The sequence below is a fragment of the Urtica dioica genome, chromosome 12 (genome assembly GCF_054948205.1).
Source record: "Urtica dioica subsp. dioica isolate 48M chromosome 12, U.dioica_male_clone48M_v1_H2, whole genome shotgun sequence".
In the NCBI taxonomy this organism is placed as follows: domain Eukaryota; kingdom Viridiplantae; phylum Streptophyta; class Magnoliopsida; order Rosales; family Urticaceae; genus Urtica; species Urtica dioica.
In genome coordinates, this window is record NC_142767.1 from 1,465,319 (window position 1) to 1,487,573 (window position 22,255).

Consider the following 22,255-nt stretch of genomic DNA (forward strand, 5'->3'; position numbering starts at 1 on the left):
GCGGCGAGAGATTTTAAAGTATTTTAAAATTGGACAATGGATTCATACCGTTGTAGAAGCTTCTACAACGCTTAGATATCCGTTGTAGAAGCTTGGATTCTACAACGGATATTTAAGCGTTGTAGAAAGCTCTTGGATTCTACAACGGATATTTAAGTGTTGTAGAAGCTTCTACAACGCTTGGTAAGCGTTGTGGAATCATTCTACAATGCTTGGTAAGCGTTGTAGAATCATTCTACAACTGTTTTTAAGCGTTGGAGAAATCCTAGTTTTTTTAGTAGTGTATGGGCGATTGTTAAAACTTTTTGTGTTTTAATGATACTAAATAGTATTTAATATCATTGTATTGGCTGATATGTGACACATATTCGAGTGGGGTCCACTAATCAAAACTGAAAAGTTTTACCAGATTCTTACCAATTTCATTCATTAATTTTGACGTTTGTATCATGCAGTGATTATGAATTTTTTTAACGATTGTACCAGCATTTTTAACACACTTAGATGGCGTTGATGTGCCTTAAAATCGTATTCATTGTGCAACGATTTTCGGGCTAAAAACTGTACAGTCTTGAGCCTGTATAAGGCTGGACGTTTTCTCATTCGATCTATGGAGAGAGACATGAGCCAAGAAATGGGCTGAAGCAAATGCATACAAAAAATTTCTTCTTTCCCCTCAATTCTCTTGTTGTTGGTGTTAGTTTTCAGGCACAATTTCAAGTTCGCCGAAGCTAAACAAGATAGTGTTTTGCTCAACTCGTACGTCGCTGTATCCTGAAATGCTGTATCTGATGTTATTTTAGTGTCCGGTGAGAGAGGAATAACGTTTTAACGAAATTTTCGAACAAGTCTCGACGTGCTCTCCTTTACATTACTTATACCGGTTTCTTGGTGAAACTCGGTGTATTTATTTTATTTTGTATTTCATGTTTACATATATATTTTATTAGTTTCGTTTATTATTTTATTATATAATATTTATGCAATTCGTTAATTATTATTCCCGTCTATTATTAGTAATATGGCTAACAAAAATAGTTTGGTTTTTTTTTTCTTTTTTCTTTTGTTGTCTGAGAATATTGAAGGTAATGATTAAGATTAGGGTTATGCATGTGGAGGGGTCGGCTATAACCACATGGGCTTGTCTCACTCGTGCGTGTGTGTGGGTATATATAGATGGCTGTTTGTGTTGTTCGGTTGGTAGTATTATTCCAGTATATATATATATATATATATATATATATATATATATATATACTGGGCTGTTTGTGTTGTGCAGCTGCTAGTATTATTCCAGTTTAAAAAATATCCGTCAGTAGCCTACCCAAAAACTTTATACATTTCAATATATATAAATCATCTCCATTATTTTTCAAATCAATATCGGATACACGGAGAATAAATTTAGCATACATGCATACATTAAAAATACATATATGTCCTTTTTTTGTTAATCTTTTACAAAAGTCTTCTTCTATCTAATTTGTTTAAGGCTTCTACCTAAAACCTAATAGTAAAAATAATCAAACCCTTCAAAGTTTGACGGTGTGGTGTTTATGGATGAAAAGTAATTTGTTCGTGTAGATTAAATGATTAATTTTTTTTACTTTTAAATATGAATATTTTCAATCGCGCGGTGGGCTTGAATAATCGTAAGACATAGCCCATGTAGTGTTACTTTTTCATGTGATAATGTTCGTTTTCTTTTGCTCCCATATCCAAAAACATGCACTAGGGCAATTTGTTATACTTAAATAGATTTGACAGAATATACATAATATATCGAGCTTGGATAAGGTCAGTTGTAATTAGATGGTGACTGGGACGTTTATCTGAAAGACATTTTTCTTCAATGATTCGATAAACTATACAATCGCAATGCGTGTCTATGCTCGGCGACATCCCACAAAATAATGTCTACATGCATTTGTACTCCAATGTCTTGGCTGATTGGACCTCCAACTGAAATTTATAGCAGGTATTGACATCTAATGAGCTTGCCTAGCTATGTTTTGAAAAACTGAATTCAAATTCATGTACAATAATATTCGTAGGAGTATTTATTCTGATAGTGGATAATATTAATTGTACAGGAACTCACGAATTTATATTTGAAATACACACACACACACACAATTACAGGTATTTTAGTTAAATTATGATTACGAAATTGATAGAACAAGAGTACATATTTAAAAATATATTTGATATATATATATGCATATATATATATATATATATATATTCATTTAGTTACGTGGTTTCTTGTTAGACAATTACTATAAATTAATAGAATGATAAAAAATAGTCAAAGGTTTCACCAAAGTCCAAAGATCTCATAGTGAATAAAATCTAAAATTATATGGTATATGTAAATTAATTAAATTAAAAGTTGTCGCTCGTTTTCGGACAACTATTTAGAAACCTTAACAGGTAGACCCCAAGTCGGACCGAGTGGTCTCGCTTCGGCTTGAGCGTGTCGGACTTGGCATCCCAAGTCGTCCCTTAGGTAAGATCCGTCTTCGCATTTGTCAGAACACCTGAAACAGATAGAAAAACTCATGAACTACAAAGGGGAAACAGATGAGGTGCCTCTGTTAACCTCTTCGACGCTCAACATTAGTGTGATTGAGGTGGAGTGTATAGGTGTTTAGAGGGTTCGTCTGTCGTGTTGAGTGAAATGAGCACTAGTACAAAAAACAGCATTGGGTGCGACTTTTTTCGCACCTGAAAGTCAATTTTCGCACCCAATGATACCTTTAAGTGCGACTTTTTCGCACCCGAAAGTTCGCACCTAAAGGTCATGGGTGCGAAAAGTCGCACCCGAAGGTCATAACTTTTAGGTGCGGTTTTTCGCACCCATATTCGCACCCATAAGTCAGAAAAAATGTGCGAAAAAGTCCGCGGGTAGGCCAACGGGTGCGACTGGTCGCACCCAAAAATTTGGCGGGTAGGCCAACCGGTGCGACTCGCACCCGTTGGCCTATCCGCCAAATTTTTGGGTGCGACCAGTCGCACCCGTTGGCCTACAATAGTTTTTTTTTTTTTTAAAATTTATTTATTACGCTTATGAATTCTATAATTGTAATCAAATAATATGTACTAAATAGTTTATTAAATAGAAAATTCATTAATTAATATTCATAATAATAATAAAAACTAACCATTAGTTGTTCGATTACAATAATTATTATAATGTACGACAAATAATTAAAAAAAATGTTCATTCTTTTCCCTTTCCTTTTCCTCGGTTTGTAAACCACTCCTTGAACATTTTACTCCCTCTTCCGCCAAATCTTGCTCCAGAACTGCTGCTACCTCCTCGTACACTGCCGCTCGTACGCTCTCTATGGAATTCTGCTGAAGCTGGCGGCATCGTCTGAGCATCTGCCATTGAAACTGATGGCGGCGTTGTCTGATGCATAGGGTGCATCTGAGGCCACAGGTGCATTTGAGGCGACGGCGTCGTCTGAGGCATCTGTGGCATCATGCCGGGCGACATCTGAGGCATCTGTGGCATCGTGCCGGACGACATATGAGGCAGGGGCGAAAACTGCTGCGTGAACGCGAACATTTGTCGCTGCATCTCCTCCATCTGCTGTTGGTTGGCTCGCCTCATCTCATCCATAGCGAGTTGTTGTGCCGCCACCTGAGCTTGGAGCTCGCCAACCACTAGATCTGGATCGCGGCGCCGCGACGAGCCTGAGCCTGACGACGAGCTTTCGTCCTGAGCCTGAGCAATAGCCCAAGTTGATCTCGGGACCGTTGGACCTATTCCAACGTACCAATCTTGACGGTTCCCGAGAATTTCTAGCATTGCGTGCTCCTCTGCATCGTCCTGGTTAAAGACTACGCCTTGCTCTTCTGCTTGTCGCTGAAGATCCGCCAGTAGAGTAACTATCCGCGACTTTACATATAAAAAAATTATTAAAAATAAATTATTATGTAAGTAACGTAATCTTAATTATCACATATGACTTAAATGTGCTCGTCTCGCCCAATCTGTCGTCCATTCACCTTTTCTATTATGGTGTTTTTGCTCCCACGTCGTTAACGCGGAGCCCAAAGTCCCATCATCCTTACTCTGCAATTGTTAAGAAAATATAAGTATTGAATTTATTTCAAATTAAGTATTTCAATATTAGAATAACTTACATTCAAATGACGATGAGCCAAGAAAGAAAGAGATCCTTGAGTCGACCTCGTCTTCTTCTTCTTCGAATTCTCCTTGTTGTGATTAGACTTTTTCTGCAAATAATTAATTTTGTCATTATTCAATCTGATAAAGATATTGTGATTTATTACAATCATACATTACGTACCTTCCAATCGTCAGTTGCGAACTCGTCTACCACCGCCTCCTAATCCTCTTTCTTATATCCCGGTGGTGTTTCCGCCTTAGCGTTTTCTGTGCTCCCACAAAACTCCAACCTGAACTTCTCTGATGTTGGAATCGATCTAGGGTTTGAGAAAATAATTAACGCTTCGGTAAGCGGCGGAATTTTAAAAATTTTCTTTTACAAGTAAAACAGTTTTTACTAACCTAGACAAGTGCAAGTACATGTAATTAAAAACCAATATGAGCTAGAAGTTTACTAACCTTTCTTGAAGCTTGAACTTTGAAGAAGCTTGTGGAAAGTTTGCAACGCTCGTCTCCCCTCGCAGCACGTCTCTCTTTCTTTCCTCGGCACCTCGAGCAACCACGAAAGTTTCTATCACTAAATCACTCGAAAAGAAGGAATCAGTGAGTGGGCACTTTTATACACTACGACTTAAGAACGAGTCTCGAAGTCGCAAAACTAAACACTAGGTCGAGTGAGGACCTAGGTGCCAAGACAAGAAAAAATCGAAAATAAACTAGAGAGAGAGAGAGGATTTTCGGCCAAGTTCTAGAGAGAGAGTCTCTCAATCTCTTAAACTTAGGATGAATGAAATGTGAGGAATGGGGCTCCTATTTATAGGAGAGGTTTTACCTTCAATAAGGTACTTTCCTCTTCTATAGAATATCACATATTCATGAGCAAAAATCCCTTATTTCCCATTCCATGTTGGGCGCCCAAGGCTGCCTCCTAGAGGCTTGGATTTGTTTCCTTTTTTGTTCCTTGCCTTGCCCATTACTCTCTTGGCCGAAATTCCTTGTGCATCTACATGCAAATTTGTTTCCTCTTTTTCTTTTGGCAAGTATCTAAATACATTTATGCACACAATAAACTCTCTTTCCTTGGGTATTATGGGCGCCTATTCTCATCTAGAAGGAGCTTCTAGAAGCTTCTTCATTTGTTCATGACAACATGAGAAAAGCCCATTAAGAATTTTCAATAAAATTCTTATGAAACGAAATTAATTCACAAGGCCCAATAATCAAGTTATGGCCGAGTGACATTAAGTCATCAAATGAACTTGTCAAAAAATTTATTGACATTCATTTCATCATATGTCTCAAAAGACAAAAATACCCTTTTGACTATTTTCGTTCTTGTTTTGACTTAGCTTCCAGTTTAACTATTCCTATCGATGTGATTCGTGACAGTGACCTCATGGACCCAAATGAACAAAGCTTGAGCTAAAAACTTGGACTCAAAAGTTCACAAACCTTTTCCAAGTTTAGCTTAATGCCAACTGACTCCACTAAAGAGCTGACACTGAAAATCTCTCGGTTCAAATGAATTTGTTTTCTACTCAAGAATTCGACCTAATTATGATGAGCGGATCCACTGAATATTATCTATGTTTACCCTTCATGAATGTCATCAGCTAGTCGGGATTTACTAAATTACCATTTTACCCTTCTAGCTGTTATTTCCTCAACTCCTTTGTCGCTTGTGAATAAGTTAGAAACAATGTATTGACGAGGAGCTAACAAGTCACATTGTTTCATCCAAAAGAGTCAGTACTCAATTTGGACACTGGCCAGTTCATTTATTCACACTCCAAGGAACAAAGCATGAGGTGACATACATTGCATTTCAGCAATCTTGTACATGAATTCCATATCTATGAGAACTTCACAAAGTTACTCATGACATACTCACAACTTAGTACTTCACCAATAGGCCTTGTTCGGAATCACATAGTGAGTCCGAACTTTGACTTTCTCAAATGAGAATACTAAGGTGTGAAATGGCATGTCTCATTTCAGGATTAAGGTAAGCATGATGCAATTCATACATAGTGACTTCGAGACATAAGAGGTTAAATGGTTTGTTCTTATATTGTCTCTAGAAGTGCACTGTGCAATTCAGTACCTTCGGAAGATACCTAGAAGAACTATAGAGTCCCCAACTCTCAATGCCTCATAACCAGACATCATAGATTCTTCTAACAATCATACTGAGGTCAATAGTCCTTTGACCCTAAGATTGCGAATATATCGTTTTAAGCAAACTACGAAGAGTTTGTTCATGCAAATCTACATTTGTCTCTTCGTAAGTTGTTAAGTTTGTTTATGGACTAAAAGACTAAGGTTTTATCATAAAGCGTCAAACAAAGAAAGAATGAATGAACGTTTCAACTTTATTAATGAATAGATAGGCAATTACAAGCAAGAGTCTTCATGAGACTTTATTACATCAAATGTACAAAATAAAGACTACAAGTCTTCTTGTGGGCACCATTGACAACAAACTCCCACTTGACTCAAAGAAGGTGTGTGTAGTCCTTCATGCCTAATCCCTCACGATGTTGGTCGAAGACCTTGTTCGCTAGGGCCTTGGTGAATGGATCTGCGAGGTTGTCCACCGTTGAGATCTTCTTCACTTCCACGTCTCCGCGCTGCACGATCTCTCGAATCAAATGGTATTTCCTCTCAATATGCTTAGAGCGCTTATGGCTTCTAGGTTCCTTTGAGTTAGCGACAGCCCCACTATTATCACAATAAAGGGTCATGGGCTCGTCGACGTTTGGAACAACTTCCAAATACTTAAGGAACTTTCTAAGCCATACAGCCTCTTTGGATGCTTCACAAGCAGCCACATATTCTACTTCCATTGTGGAGTCAGCAATGCAAGATTGCTTAATACTTCTCCACACAACAGCTCCACCATTAAGGATGAACACAGATCCCGAAGTGGATTTCCTGGAATCCTTATCCGCTTGAAAATCGGAGTCGGTATATCCCGTCATAGTCAGGTCAGTACCTGAGTATGTAAGCATCAAGTTCCTAGTTCTTCGAAGATACTTAAGAACATGCTTAACAGCAATCCAATGCTCGGGTCCAGGGTTGGATTGGAAACGGCTAGCTACGCCAACGGCGAAACATATATCAGGTCTAGTGCAAAGCATAGCATACATGAGGCTTCCTACGGCAGAGGCGTAAGGAATCTTCCTCATGTCTTCAATCTCTTGTGCAGTCTTGGGAGACTTGTCTTTAGAGAGTGAAGCTCCATGCCTAAAGGGTGTTTGACCCCTCTTGCAGTCTTGCATCGAGAAGCGATCCATCACCTTATCAATATAAGATGCTTGAGAGAGCGACAGGGTCCGGTTTTTCCTATCTCGAAAGATTTGGATCCCCAGAATGTACGCGGCTTCTCCTAGATCCTTCATATCGAATTGCTTTGCTAGCCAGACCTTAACCTCAGATAACTTACCCACGTCATTACCAATGAGTAGTATATCATCGACATATAGTACCAGAAACACAACTTTGCCTTCGTGTATTAACTTGTAAACACAAGGCTCATCTATAGACTGTTCAAAGCCGAAGCTCTTTACAGTTTCATCGAATCTAATATTCCATGACCTAGATGCTTGCTTTAGTCCATAAATGGATTTAAGCAACTCACAAACCTTGGTCTCTTGACCTTTATCCACGAAACCGTCTGGTTGAGCCATGTAAATGCGCTCGTCAAGATTGCCATTCAGAAAGGCTGTCTTGACATCCATTTGCCAGATCTCATAGTCGAGAGCTGCAGCTATGGATAGGAGTATGCGGATGGATTTAAGCATCGCGACTGGCGAGAAGGTTTTTTCATAGTCAATCCCTTCTTGTTGGGTATAACCCTTCGCCACAAGTCGTGCTTTGAACGTCTCGACGTTCCCATCAGGACCCATTTTCTTCTTGTATATCCACTTACACCCTACGGGTTTAATCCCTTCAGGAAGGTCTACAAGTTTCCAGACTTTGTTGACATACATCTAGTGCATTTCAACTTTCATGGCGTCAAGCCAAAGGTTTGATTCAGAACAAGCCATCGCTTGGCTATAGGAAACAGGGTCATCCATGTCGGAGATGGCTACAAGAGAGTCTCCATAAGACATGTACCTGTCAGGCTTTTGAGTAGCCCTCCCACTACGTCGAAGTACTACTTGACGAGATTCTGATGAGTTAGGTTGTGTTTCAGTTGCGGTAAGAACAGTTCTTACAGATGAGGTAGAAGCTTCCTCACCCAACTTTTCTTCAAGCACAATTTTGCTCGTAGGTTTCGCATCCTTCATAAAGTCCTCCTCAAGGAAACGAGCATTCGTGCTAACGAAAGTCTTATCGTCCTCGGGACTATAGAAAATGAAACCTTTAGTTTCCTTTGGATATCCCACAAACAGGCACAATTCTGACCTACTAGCCAACTTGCTAGTCTTTTGCCTTAGCACATGTGCAGGGCAACCCCAAATTCGGATGTGGCCCAAACTTACTTTACGGTCAGTCCATCTTTCATAAGGAGTACCAGGAACCGTTTTAGACGGAACTTGGTTCAGAATGTAAGCGGCTGTTTCGAGGGCATATCCCCAAAAGGAAAGCGGGAGTGATGAGTAACTCATCATCGATCTAACCATCTCCATAAGAGTTCGGTTTCTTCTCTCTGACACTCCGTTTTTTTGAGGTGTGCCAGGTGCGGTAAGCTGAGAAGCGATACCTTCTTCTTTAAGAAAGTCATCGAAATCTCCAGACATATTTTCACCACCTCGATCAGATCGAAGGGTTTTGATCACTTTGCCAGTTTGCTTTTCCACTAAAGCCCTAAAGACCTTAAATACGTTAAAGGTCTCGGATTTGTGTTTGAGCAAATAGACAAACCCATATCGTGAGTAATCATCAGTGAAGGTAACGAAGTATTCGTATCCTCCACGTGCATGTTGGCTGAGCAGACCACATACATCAGAATGTATTAGTTCCAGCAACTCAGTGGCTCTTCGACCTTTATCAGAGAAAGGTCGCTTAGTCATTTTTCCTTCTATGCAGGATTCACAAGTAGGTAGTGAACCTATTGCAGAGGCTTGGAGTGGACCATCCCTCACAAGTCTCTTAATCCTTTCTAGACTGATATGACCAAGTCTTAAGTGCCATAGGTGTGTTGATTTTGTTAGATCGGAGGATTCAGAAAGTTTGATCCTCTTTGGCTCCCTAATTAGATCATTATCTATTTCGGTGTCTAAAAGAGAAGGTTGAGTGGGATAGATGTAGAAAAGAGCATTCTTCATACATGCATCAGTGACAAAAGAATTATCAGGAAACGAAATACGAATTCCATTCTTAATGAACTTTAAACAATAATCTTGCTCACGAAGACGAGCAACGGATATTAAGTTCTTCCCAAAGGTAGGAACAAAATAAACATTATTCAAGTTTAAAGTGCGGTCTTCAAAAGACAGCGTCACGGATCCCACACCCTTTGCAGACACCAGGCTCCCATCACCCCATTTGAAACAGAACTCGCCTTCCTCTAAGCTTTTGGTTTTCTTGAAACCATTCAAGGAACAGCAAATATGGTTAGTAGCAGCGGAGTCAAGAATCCACGTTGATACATTATCAGCTACTAAGCATGCTTCGGTAACTAGTACAATACTATGTTCCTCTGCTTTGAGATAGGCGGGACAGTTCTTTTTATCGGCCTTGTAAGGTCTCTTCACAGTTCCAGAGGCGAAGGCTTTTTGCTCAGTAGCATGTGCCTCTCCTTGATTCCTCTTTTTCTTAGTGAAACCTACAGCAGTGTGAACTTCCTCCATAAGCTTGGTAACAGTGTACTCTAGCTTGTTAATGGAGTAGTTCATCTTGAAGGTATCAAGAGATGCGGGGAGAGTTTCTAAGATCATATCTATGACATTCTTCCCATCAATCTCAGATCCTAGGATTTCCATTTTACTCAGATGACTAATGATCAATATCATAAAGTCTCCAATAGGAGTCCTAGCCTGCATATGACAGTTCATAAACTGTCGGACTGCTTGTTGCCTAGTTTGACGCCTTTGCCCTCCAAACATCTCAAGCAGATTGTAGAGCATGTCAGCGGCAGTCTCGATGTCACGATGTTGCTCTTTCAGTATATTGTTCATAGATGCCAAGATATAGCACCTCACAATCTCATCGGATCGAAGCCAGGCCGCTAAGGCGTCATTGTCCTCTTGAGTTGAATCATCATTCGTCAGAGGAGGACACGGGGGGGTGAGTACCTATTTGTGCTTGTTAACGGTAGGTATTATGTCGAGGTTACCTTTCGAATCTACGTAGTTTTCGTTTTCGAGTTTGATCGAGGAAAGAAAAATTGAGAGATGGTTTAGAGACATATTGCCTATATAAGTTGAAACAAGTTTATGATTAGTCTTTGATTTAGGATTTAAGTTTTATTAAGACTTTTGTAAAATCCAAAGGTGTTATAAACCAAACGATAATTTACTCCCTCAAGAGAAGGCCGCAAAAAATCTCCTTTTATAAGTAAATGACACATCATTAATGCTAAGCCAAGATGTCAATACATCTATTTTGACTAGCCACCTTGTAAATTGGTTTGATCACTCACATCCTTTCGCAGAGCCTCAAGGGAGGATACTAGGGATTGAGCCTAAGCGTGCAACCAACCACTTAGTCCAAAAGATCAGCTTTGAAAAACAATCCCCCAAGGGGAGGCCTTGCCATCATTGCATCACTCTCGGACGTAGCTCATTGAGCAATGATCGAAGCAATAACGCCTTGGAGTACTCACATTTAAGTGAGGGTCGCAAGAGCGGCTCTTAGTCCCACGTTATTGCATCTTTCACTAGTGTTGGGGATCGTGGGTTACAAACAACGAATATAACCCTCCCACTTAGTTTTTGGAGTTGGTTCATCGACTCTTATAATTTCGGAAACAAATTTCCTAGTTAGAGAGCGACAGAGCGGACAACTAGAAGAGAATCCTAGATCGACATGTTCAGAGCAGTATTAGTGCATAAAGGCACAAGGTACATACTCGATCTTTTCCTATTTTCTATTTCGGGAAAGTGCGTGAGGGAAGTGTGAACTTCAACTCACTCGAACACTTGAAAGTTTGAGATTACACATCTTTTTATTTTTCGGCTTGTCTACAAGGAGACCTCCCACTCAAATTTTCAAGAGCATATCGATTTTGAACATATGTGATATAGATATAGTTTTGAAAACATTTTGAAAATTTATTTGATTTGGATGACAAAATATTTTCAAGTTTGAAAGTGAAAACGGTTTTTCAAAATTCAAACTAGTTTTGTAAAAATTCAATTTCAATTAAACTTTCAAAAATCAAAACATTTTAATCTTACACATCATGTTTATAATCATATGAAAATCATTTTTGCTCAAGAAAATTTTCTCATTAGAGTTCTATAACTCATGGTAGTGGGGTTTGAAAATCCGGATTTCTAAAAAACTGGAGTTTCAGACAGCCGCGCACCTCGGAGTAAAATCGCCATATCTGGTGGCTCCGATGTCCTTCTCAGCCGAAACCGGTGGCATTGGACAGAGGACAGACAGAGCTTTAATTTTATTTAAGAATAATCAAGTTTCGATTTCTGAGAAGAGAGTTATGCCACTTTTAATGCGGGTTTACTCCAGCTCGAAGAAAAAGAAATAAATTAAAGCTTGGTCCTACTTAGGTGCGAAAAAGAATCAAGTGTAACGGAATGTTTTAAGATGTTGTTTAAAGCTTTTATTTGTGTTTTATTAGCAGGGTAATAACATAGAATAAAAGAAATAACAACATGCATAAAACGATTCAAGTAAATAAACGAAACTAGCAAGACAATATAACTAGTCACAAAATTTTACTCGAAATTTCTCAAACCTTTAAAACACGTTTTTCAATATAAAAAATTAAAAACTTTTAGAACTGATTCTAATGTGTTTTAAAAACATCCCAAACTCATAGAAAATCAACATGCTTTTTAATTTAAAGACAAGAGCATTAAATTAAAAAAAAAAATCTAAGATTACAATTCTAACTTGTCACAAAATTAGTAAACTTTCGAAAACGATTTTCAAGCTCATAATTTTAAAAACATGTACATGCATATCTTTGACCATAGCTCTGATACCATTTGTTGGAATCGATCTAGGGTTTGAGAAAATAATTAACGCTTCGGTGAGCGGCGGAATTTTAAAAATTTTCTTTTACAAGTAAAACAGTTTTTACTAACCTAGACAAGTGCAAGTACATGTAATTAACAACCAATATGAGCTAAGAAGTTTACTAACCTTTCTTGAAGCTTGATCTTTGAGAAGCTCTTAGAAAGTTGCAACGCTCGTCTCCCCTCGCAGCACGTCTCTCTTCCTTTCCTCGGCACCTCGAGCAACCACGAAAGTTTCTATCACTAAATCACTCGAAATAAAGGAATCAGTGAGTGGGCACTTTTAAACACTACGACTTAAGAACGAGTCTTGAAGTCGCAGAGCTAAACTCTAGGTCAAATGAGGACCTAGGTGCCAAAACAAAATCGAAATTGAATAGAGAGAGAGAGAGGAGAGGGGCGGCCAAGCTAGAGAGAGAAGCTCTCAATCTCTAAAACTTGGAATGAATGAAATGTGAAGAATAAGGCTCCTATTTATAGGAGAGGTCTCTCCTTCAATAAGGTAGTTTCCTCTTCTATAGAATATCACATATTCATGAGCTAATTTCCTTTTCTTCTCCTTATTTCACACGGCCAAAGAGGATCCAAGATATCCTCATATTTGTTTCCTCTTTTGACTCTACTTGGGCGCCCATCTTGATTCCTCTTAGAGGAAATTTGTTTCATCTTTTTCTTTTGGCAAGTATCTAAATACATTAATGCACAAAATAATCTCTCTTTCACACTAAGGGCTGCACGAAATTTGGTCTCCCATTCACTTGGGTTGGACGGCCAAAAGCCTTCTAAAAAGGCTTTCTAGGTTTTTCTGTAATTGTTCATGACAACATAAGAAAAGCCCATTAAGAATTTTCAAGTAAAATTCTATGAAATGAAATTAATTCACAAGGCCCAATAAACATGTTATGGCCGTATGATATAATATGTCATCATATGACATTGTCAAAAAAAATTTATTGACATTCATTTCATGCCATGTCCAAAAAGACAAAATTACCCTTTTGACAATTTTCGTTCTTGTTTTGACTTAGCTTCCAGTTTAACTATTCCTATCGATGTGATTCGTGACAGTGACCTCATGGACCCAAATGAACAAAGCTTTAGCTAAACACTTGGACTCAAAAGTTCACAAACCTTTTCCAAGTTTAGCTTAATGCCAACTGACTCCACTAAAGAGCTGACACTGAAAATCTCTCGGTTCAAATGAATTTATTTTCTACTCAAGAATTCGCCTAATTGTAATGAGCGGATCCACTGAATATTATCTATGTTTACCCTTCATGAATGTCCTCAGCTAGTCGGGATTTACTAAATTACCATTTTACCCTTCTAGCTGTTATTTCCTCAACTCCTTTGTCGCTTGTGAATAAGTTAGAAACAATGTATTGACGAGGAGCTAACAAGTCACATTGTTTCATCCAAAAGAGTCAGGACTCAATTTGGACACTGGCCAGTTCATTTATTCACACTCCAAGGAACAAAGCATGAGGTGACATACATTGCATTTCAGCAATCTTGTACATGAATTCCATATCTATGAGAACTTCACAAAGTTACTCATGACATACTCACAACTTAGTACTTCACCAATAGGCCCTGTTCGGAATGACATAGTGAGTCCGAACTCTGACTTTCTCAAATGAGGATACTAAGGTGTGAAATGGCATGTCTCATTTCAGGATTAAGGTAAGCATGATGCAATTCATACATAGTGACTTCGAGACATAAGAGGTTAAATGGTTTGTTCTTATATTGTCTCTAGAAGTGCACTGGTCAATTCAGTACCTTCGGAAGATACCTAGAAGAACTATAGAGTCTCCAACTCTCAATGCCTCATAACCAGACATCATAGATTCTTCTAACAATCATACTGAGGTCAATAGTCCTTTGACCCTAATATTGCGAATATATCGTTTTAAGCAAACTACGAAGAGTTTGTTCATGCAAATCTACATTTGTCTCTTCGTAAGTTGTTAAGTTTGTTTATGGACTAAAAGACTAAGGTTTTATCATAAAGCTTCAAACAAGGAAGATTGAATGAACGTATCAACTTTTTATTAATGAATAAGCAATTACAAGCAAGAGTCTTCGTGAGACTATATTACATCAAATGTACACAAATAGACACTACGACTCTTCTTGTGGGCACCATTGACAACACGTTTTAGATGGTCATAGTAACGCTTGATCTAATATCCCGAAGTAGTCATGGACTTCTAGATCATGTTACCGGCTTCTTGGACTCCCCACGTTAAAGGCTTGTTAGACGCTGATCAAATAGGTGTCTTGGGAAGTCGGGACAGATATGGAATCCAACCTTCCTAAAAGAAGGTTAATGTTCTCTCACCTAAGGGTTGATTCCATAACCGATTGATTGTGCACACTTCCGAAATTGGCTTACGTTCGGTTGAATCTGTCGCTGGGGAAGCAACAATGCTTAGGGCTTATATGTAACGAGAAAGGTATAACGGAACAAATTGACCTATCTCGAGACGGAAGAACCTGGAGGGTCATGATCACGTACTGACTAAATCAGTGGACACTTGTTACGATGAGTAAATATAATTCTAGCATCATATTTAGGTTCATTCCTGGATTACACGGTGGAGTATTGTAAAGGACTAGACAATTCGATTAGAAAAGAAAAAAGAATATTTTATCTTTTATCGAGATTGTTAAGCTTCTACGACTAAGTCCATCGTCCCTGATTCGGCTTCGATAAAGGCGGATAAGAACGTTAATGATGTCAATGGTGCCCACAACAAGAGTAGTAGTCTTTACTTATGTACATTCGATGTAATAAAGTCTCACGAAGACTCTTGCTTGTAACTGCTGAATCATTAATAAAACTTGAAACGTTCATTCATTCTTCCTTGTCTATTTGAAGCTTTAGGATAATCTATAGTCTTTAGTCCTTAAACAAACCTAACAAAATATGAAGAGACAAATGTAGATTTGCATGAAAAAACTCTTCATGGTTTGCTTAAAACAATATATGTGCAATCCAAGGATCAAAGGACTATTGATCTGAGTACGATTGTTAGGAGAATCTATGATGTCTGGTTATGGGGCATAGAGAGTTGAAGACTCTATAGTTCTTCTAGGTATCTTCTGAAGGTACTGAATTGACCAGTGCACTTCTAGAGACAGAATAAGAACAAACCATTTACTCTCTTATGTCTTGAAGTCACTACGTATGAATTGCATCATGCTTATCTCAATCTTGAAATGCGACATGTCATTTCGTAGCTTACGTATTCTCATTTGAGAAAGTCAGAGTTCGGATTCACTATGTGATTCTTAACAGGACCTATTGGTGAAGTACTAAGTTATGAAGATTTCATGAGTAACTTTGTGAAGATATCATAGATATGGAATTCATGTACTAGATTGCTGAAATGCAATGTATATCACCGCATGCTTTATTCCTTGGAATGTGAATAAATGAACTGGCCAGTGTCCAAATTGAGTCATGACCCTTTTGGATTAGTCAATGTGACTTGTTAGCTCCTTGTCAATACACTGATTCTAACTTATTCACAAGCGACAAAGGAGTTGAGGAAATAACAGCTAGAATGGTGAAATAGTAATTTTGTAAATCCCGTCTAGCTGATGATATTCATGAATGGTAAACATAGATAATATTCAGTGGATACACTCATCACAATTATGTTGAATTCTTGAGTAGAAAATAAATTCATTTGAACTGAGAGATTCTCAGTATCAACTCTTTTGAGTTCAATTATGTTAGCTCAAGCTTTGTTCATTTGGATCCATGAGATCACTGTCACAAGTCATTTCGGGTAGGATTAGTTAAACTAGAAGCTAAGTCAAAACAAGAACTAGACAAGTTTTACGAAAATTGTCAAAATGGTATTATTGTCTTTCTGGACATAAGATGAAATGAATGTCAATAAATAAGTTTTTTTTTATATTGTCATATGATGACACTGAATTAAACCACACAGCTAAGTTAAAAGAATTTGGGCATTGAGGATTAATTTCATTTCATGGAATTTGACTTGAAAATTCTTAATGGGATTTTCTTATGTTGTCATGAACAAATGAAGAAAAAACTAGAAGGCACTTCTAGAAGATGTTGCACGCCCAAATCCAAGAGAAAGAGAAATTATTTTGTGCATTAATGTATGAAAATACTTGCCAAAAGAAAAAGAGGAAACAAATTTCCTCTAGAAGGAAATGGGTATGGGCGGGCAAAGGCAAGGAAGAAGCAATCAAAAGAGGAAACAAATTTGCTTCTACAAGCCTAGTCTTGCACGTCTAAATGAGAAAGGGGAAACAAGGGATTTGCTCACGAATATGTGATATTCAATAGAGAAAAGGAAACTACATTTTGAAGGTAATCCTTCTCCTATAAATAGAGCCCTCATTCCTCTCATTTTCTCATCCCACAATTTTAGAGATTGCGATCTTCTCTCTCTATACCTTGTGGCCGCCCCCTCACTCTCTCTCTCTCTTCCCTTTTCGTTTTTGTTTTGGCACCTAGGTCCACATTTTACCTAGTGTTTAGCTATTCGACTCTGAGACTTGTTCTTGAGTCGTTGTGTTTAAAAGTACCCACACACTTATTCCTTCTTACCTCGAGTGATTTATGTGATAGAAACTTTCATGGTTAATCGAGTTCCCGAAGAACGAAGAAAGAAGAGCTGCATGGGGAGATGAGCGATTCAACCTCCACAAGCTTCTCGACCATCAAACTTCATAAAGGTTAGTAAATGTGTAATCGCTTTTAGATAGTTTTAATAACAACATGTACTTGCTCATTGTCTAGGTTAGTAAAATTGTTTTACTTGTTTAAAAGAAAATTTTATTTTCCGCCGCTTGCTAGAAGCGTTAAATCTTTTCTTAACCCTAGATCAATTCCAAAAGTTAATATAATAGTATGTATTATTAGGATAATCTCACTTATTGTAATAGTTATTGACAACATTAATTCCAAAAATGGTATTTTAGGAGTTAAATAAATATTTAAAGTAAAGCTGATTATTTATTGTTGGACAACTAAATATGTGTTAATTGGGTTTAAGGCTATTGGGCCTTGAAAAAACAAAAAATTTGGGCCTCCCTACTAGGTAGTAGGCGATTTTTGTAGTATCATGCAAACCAGTCTTTTTTCAGTTTTTCTGTTCCTAAAATACAGGAGAATAAATAAGAGATATGATTTTCATATATTCTTTCCTAATATTTAAACTAAATATAAGGAGAATATTTAGGAGAATATATTTTCGTAAATTTTCTCAACAACAAATATTTTATACTGTTGTATAATATAAAATCATAGATATTGATCTGACGGATCAGAGAAAAAATAGGATTCACTTGTTGAGATCCAATGGATGAGATTTAATCCACTAGTGTGAACACAATAAAATGAAGTAATATCTTCTAGAATATTCTGGAATATTCTAAAAAGATACCTTTTAAACTGCTATAAACAGAGGGATGGTGTGCAGCAAAATTTAACCCAGCCAAACAGCTAAAAACGCCCACACCTTCTCCTTGTGGCCATGAGCTTCTTGCTTCTTCTTCCCCTTGGAATTGCTTCAATTCCATTCTTAGAAATAAGAGAGAAAGATCGGAAACACCGCGTTTCTAGATCTAGTGAGATATAACGAACCCCACTCTTTTGTCTTATCTTCCTCGAAGATTACGTTTCGGAAGACTTTGGTATCATCACATTGAGTCCTTGAAGGAGGAGTTTCAGATCTGATCGTTTGGACGCTTGTACGTTCAAGACGAAGACGGATTATAAAAGCTTTCGGTTCGTGAGCCAAAAACTGTAAGTTTTCTTAAACTCATCTTTGATCTAATATGGTTGCTTGATGAAGTTTCTTTTGATTAATTAATTAAGTAATCTATATCTTGCTTACTAACCATGTTAATAATTAGCTCTTGTTAGCGTAATATTATTTTCCGCATTTAATTTGTTATTTAAGATGCATTAATCACCAACACGTGGTCTCAAAGCTTGATGATTACTTAATTAATTGATTCGTTCTAGTAATTAATTTTAATATGGTTTTTATGAATTTATATTATGATATATTATTCATTCAATTCAGTATGATATGATATGTGAATTGTGATTCGTGGTTGATCGTTGTTATCGGCCCGTCTCGGACCGACGAGGACAAAGGAGTCACTTCGACCCGCACGACCGGCGCGAGGCCTCGGACGGCGAAACCTTGCCTCGGCCATTGGCCGGCCCAACCAACCCATGGCCGGCCCAAGGCTCAGCTGGCCATGGCCGGCCCAAGGCCTAGCCAACCCATGACCGGCCCAAGGCTCAGCCGGCCATGGCCGATCCAAGGATCAGCCGGCCAATGGCCGGCCGAAGGTTCAGCACCTTCACTCGGCCAATGGCCGGCCGAAGGTTCAGCACCTTCACTCGGCCAATGGCCGAGTGAACCTTCAGCCGGCCAAGCAGGTTCACTCGGCCAATGGCCGAGTGAAACCTTCAGCCGGCCAGGCTGTTCACTCGGCCAATGGCCGAGTGAAGCTTTCAGCGGGCCAGGCTGTTCACTCGGCCAATGGCAGAGTGAAACTTTCAGCCGGCCAGGCTATTCACTCGGCCAATGGCCGAGTGAAGCTTTCAGCCGGCCAGGCTGTTCACTGGGCCAATGGCCGAGTGAAACTTTTAGCCGGCCAGGCTGTTCACTGGGCCAATGGCCAAGTGAAATCCTCAGCCGGCCAGGCTGTTCACTTGGCCATTGGCCGAGTCAGCTCCATATGCTCACCTGGGCATTGGCCGGCCCAAGCTTTCAGCCGGCCAATGGCCGACCCAAAATGTTCACTCGGCCAAGGGGTTCCCCAAACACCCCTTGGCCGTCTATAAATACAAGGGTCCCTCCCTTGACCCAGGTAATCCGAATTTGAGTACTGAAACGTTGTCGAAATCGTACCTCGCTCGTTTCTCTCAAGTCTCGGCCTCTAAACACCTAAACTCTCTACAATCTACCTCAACCCTACTAATGTTGAGCGTCGGAGAGGTAAACAGAGGCAACCCCTCTGTTTCTCCTTTGTAGTTCACGCACTCTTTGCTGCTTTTCAGGTACCGAGACGAGGTGTGCTTCATCTACAGCTAAGGGACGACTTGGGATACTAAGTCCGACACGCTCGAGCGACAAAATTTTGGGCTCACTTGGTCTGGCCTTGGGTCTAACCACTTGGTCTGGCCTTGGGTCTAACCACTTTGGGCTCCTAAATAGTTGTCCGAAAACGAGCGATAACATTTTGGCGCTAGAAGGAGGGGATCTTCGGAGCAACGCTCTCCCTCCCATTCCTCTCACAACGCTTGCGACTCTTGAAAGAGGAGTCACATTCCCACTACCTCCGTTGGTACTCGAGCAACGAGCTCGAGGTACGGTTTCCGAAACCTCGTGCACCGTCTTGAAGGGCAACCTCGTGATAACGAGAGCCAGCCCTAAGACCCGGTGAATGACCCCGAGGCCGCGTTCCGAGAGGACACGGCTCGGCGGCTCACGGAGCTCCTAGACCGTCCCGGCGTCGACGGCTCGCTCATCGCCGACCTCCTCGGCTACGACGTCGAGGATAGGTCCGCCCGAGACGTCTCTGACCCCGACTATGTGGGGGAGTCGAGAACCGACGAGGCAATGCCAAGCCTCGCCCCGTCACGGTCCGAGAGGACGAACGGCGACTTGGCCGGACTGGCGCGGCAGCGGGCGCGGTCACGCTCCCGGGGACTCGCCCCCTCGGTTTCAAGAGGCGGCCGGACACGGCCCCTCGCCGGGGATAGAGCGACCTTGGGAGACGATGGGGCCGATAGCCGAAGCGCTCGCCGGACAGTCCGGCAAAGAGTGGCCTCGCCCCGCCAAGCGCCGAGCGTGGACCTTAGAGAGCGCCTGACGGCGCAGAGAAACTCCCGAGGGGAGGATCTCCACCAAAGGCTCAACTCTCGGAGGGACGCGCTCCCCACCACAACTCTTGGCCGACCTTAGGCCAATGCCGGGGACCAAGCGTCCAACGAGCGCCAACAGGCGACACTCGCGGTCCCGGCGGTCAGCCCTGCTAACGGGCTTGGCATGGTGACAATGATTCAGAGCCTCCATAATCAAATCATTGAGATGAGGGAATTGGGGAGGCAAAGGCCTTATGGAGGGATTGAGGAGTCATACTCTCCCTTCGCCGCTCAGATCCTCGCGTAGCCTTGCGTGGGGAAATTCAAACTGCCATCCATCCATCCCACACCTGTTATCAATGGTGCCCACAAGAAGAGTAGTAGTGTCTATTTATGTACATTTGATGTCATATAGTCTTACGAAGACTCTTGCTTGTAATTGCTTATTCATTAATAAAAAGTTGAAACGTTCATTCAATCTTCCTTGTCTGAAGCTTTATGATAAAACCATAGTCTTTTAGTCCATAAACAAACTAAACAACTTACGAAGAGACAAATGTAGATTTGCATGAACAAACTCTTCGTAGTTTGCTTAAAACGATATATTCGCAATCTTAGGGTCAAAGGACTATTGACCTCAGTATGATTGTTAGAAGAATCTATGATGTCTGGTTATGAGGCATTGAGAGTTGGGGACTCTATAGTTCTTCTAGGTATCTTCCGAAGGTACTGAATTGACCAGTGCACTTCTAGAGACAATATAAGAACAAACCATTTAACCTCTTATGTCTCGAAGTCACTATATATGAATTGCATCATGCTTACCTTAATCCTGAAATGAGACATGCCATTTCACACCTTAGTATTCTCATTTGAGAAAGTCAGAGTTCGGACTCACTATGTCATTCCGAACAGGGCCTATTGGTGAAATACTAAGTTGTGAGTATGTCATGAGTAACTTTGTGAAGTTCTCATAGATATGGAATTCATGTACAAGATTGCTGAAATGCAATGTATGTCACCTCATGCTTTGTTCCTTGGAGTGTGAATAAATGAACTGGCCAGTGTCCAAATTGAGTCCTGACTCTTTTGGATGAAACAATGTGACTTGTTAGCTCCTCGTCAATACATTGTTTCTAACTTATTCACAAGCGACAAAGGAGTTGAGGAAATAACAGCTAGAAGGGTAAAATGGTAATTTAGTAAATCCCGACTAGCTGATGACATTCATGAAGGGTAGCATAGATAATATTTAGTGGATCCGCTCATTATAATTAGGTGAATTCTTGAGTAGAAAATAAATTCATTTGAACCGAGAGATTTTCAGTGTCAGCTCTTTAGTGGAGTCAGTTGACATTAAGCTAAACTTGGAAAAGGTTTGTGAACTTTTGAGTCCAAGTGTTTAGCTCAAGCTTTGTTCATTTGGGTCCATGAGGTCACTGTCACGAATCACATCGATAGGAATAGTTAAACTAGAAGCTAAGTCAAAACAAGAACGAAAATTGTCAAAAGGGTATTTTTGTCTTTTGAGACATAGCATGAAATGAATGTCAATAAATTTTTTGACAAGTTCATTTGATGACTTAATGTCACTCGGCCATAATAAGATTAATTGGGCCTTGTGGATTAATTTCATTTCATAAGAATTTTATTGAAAATTCTTAATGGGCCTTTCTCATGTTGTTATGAACAAATGAAGAAGCTTCTAGAAGCTCCTTCTAGATGTGAAATGGGCGCCCAAATACCCAAGAGAAAGAGAGATTATTTTGTGCATAAATGTATCAAGATACTTGCCAAAAGAAAAAGAGGAAACAAATTTCCTATGCTTGCCATAAGGAAATTCGGCCAAGGCAACCAAGAGAGAACAAAAGAGGAAACTAATCCCTTGGGGATTCACTTGAGGTGGGCGCCTATCTTGGATAGGAATGGGCAATAAAAGATTGCTCATTAAGGCTTGGAAAATATGAGGAAACTACTTCTTTCCAAGGCCAACCCTTCTCCTATAAATAGGACCCTCATTCTTCTCATTCTATTCATTCCACATAAGTTAGAGATTGAGAGCTTCTCTCTCTAGAACTTGTGGTTGCC